The sequence below is a fragment of the Leptonychotes weddellii genome, chromosome 5 (genome assembly GCF_054177405.1).
Source record: "Leptonychotes weddellii isolate Sample4059 chromosome 5, ASM5417740v2, whole genome shotgun sequence".
NCBI lineage: Eukaryota > Metazoa > Chordata > Mammalia > Carnivora > Phocidae > Leptonychotes > Leptonychotes weddellii.
In genome coordinates, this window is record NC_138373.1 from 18,486,473 (window position 1) to 18,488,467 (window position 1,995).

Genomic DNA, 1,995 nt, shown 5'->3' on the forward strand with positions numbered 1-1,995 from the left:
CATTTGTCTGAAGTGCACATGAACATTCTCTAGGATAGGTATGTTCGGTTACAGAACAATTCTTAGCAAATGCAAGGTGACTGAAATCATACCAAGTATCTTTTCTGACCACAATGGTATGAAACTAGAAATCAATTACAAGAGCAAAACTGGAAAATTCACAAATGTGTGGAAATTAAACAACATACTCTTGAACAACCACTGAGTCAAAGAAGAAATCAAAAGGGAAATAAAAAAATATCTTGATACAAAGGAAAATGAAAACACAAGACACCAAACTCATGGGATGCAGCAAAAGCAGTTCTGAGAGGGAAGTTTAAAGCAATAAATGCCTTCATTGTGAAAAAAAGAGAGCACGCTTCCTAAAGCAAAAGAACCCAGCAAGTGTCTCTTGCAAAGGAGATGGTCACTTCTTGGGATAGCTTCCAGCTCTGGAAAATGAGCATCCTCAAGGGACCCCAGAATCTAACCGTAGCACGTACACTTCTTTTATGAAGTCTCATCACAGCTATGACCAGATTCCCACAAGCTCCAATTTGTTTGTATTTAATATTTCCCTGTAGATGAAGAAAATTTTTTTTCTTCCCCCCTTTGGCAACTAATGGTATATAAGCTGTCCCTTATGGGGCAGTGGGAAAGTAAGAATCAAAGTTTTGTGGGCATGCTGGCCATCAAGGATTTCATCAATATCCTGCACTATTACTAATAAACCAGTTTTGGTATAGATCTATGAGCTGTAAGAATGCAAGACAGAAACCTGGAGGGAAGCGTACCCACAGGACTTCTTTAATCCCTTGTATGCATTGCTTCTAACGCCAGCTTGTTTGATGCTGTCTCTTCATTAATTCAAAATAAGACCCACAGGCTGCCAGTTATTGACCCGGAATCAGGCAACACTTTGTATATCCTCACCTACAAGAGCATTCCCAAGTTCTTCAAATTGTTTGCCTGTGTTTCCCAAGCCAGAGTTTATGTCTAAGCCTCTGAAAGAGCTATAGATTAGCATGTAGGCCAACACTGTTATGAGTCACGCTACCACCCCTGTTTACATGGCTCTAGGCATTTTTTTTTTTAAGATTTTATTTATTTATTTGACAGAGAGAGACACAGTGAGAGAGGGAACACGAGCAGGGGGAGTGGGAGAGGAAGAAGCAGGCTTCCTGCGGAGCAGGGAGCCCGATGCGGGGCTCGATCCCAGGACCCTGGGATCATGCCCTGAGCCGAAGGCAGACGCCCAACTGACTGAGCCACCCAGGCGCCCCACCAGGCATTTTTTTTTTAAGATTTTATTAATTTATTTGACAGAGAGAGACACAGCGAGAGAGGGAACACAAGCAGGGGGAGTGGGAGACGGAGAAGCAGTCTCCCCGCCGAGCAGGGAGCCCGATGCGGGGCTCGATCCCAGGACCCCAGGACCATGACCTGAGCTGAAGGCAGACACTTAACGACTGAGCCACCCAGGCGCCCCGGCTCTAGGCATTTTATACAGCACTGATTTTCAGCCCTGCCAGTGGTGGATGAGAAAGAGCGTGTGGTGGACATCTACTCTAAGTTTTATGTTATCAATTTGGCAGCAGAAAAGACCTACAATAACCTAGATGTGTCAGTGACCAAAGCTCTACAGTGTTGATCACATTACTTTAAATGTGTCCTTGGGGCTCCTGGGTGGTTCAGTCAGTTAAGTGTCTGATCTTGGTTTCAGCTCAGGTCATGTTCTCAGGGTTGTGAGATTGAGCCCCGCAACAGGCTCCATGCTGAGTATAGAGTCTGCAGGAGATTCTTTCCCCTTTTCCTCTCCCTTCCCCTCTGCTCCTCCTGCCACTCACATGCATGCACATGCACTCTCTCTCTCTCTCAAATAAATAGATAAATAAAATCTTTAAAAATGTCCTCAAGTGCTATTTGCATGAGACTTTGGAGACCATCATCAACAGGCTGGTGGAACCAGAGATTTACCTATTTGTAGTGGTGGATAAGAATGATGCAGTCAAGGGC

At 44.5% G+C, this 1,995-nt stretch overlaps 1 pseudogene; it reads left to right on the top strand.

Annotated features, from left to right (window-relative positions):
- The first annotated feature begins 491 nt into the window (after positions 1-491).
- LOC102733203 (5'-AMP-activated protein kinase subunit gamma-1 pseudogene) lies at positions 492-1,630 on the top strand (annotated as a pseudogene).
- The last annotated feature ends 365 nt before the right edge of the window (positions 1,631-1,995 follow it).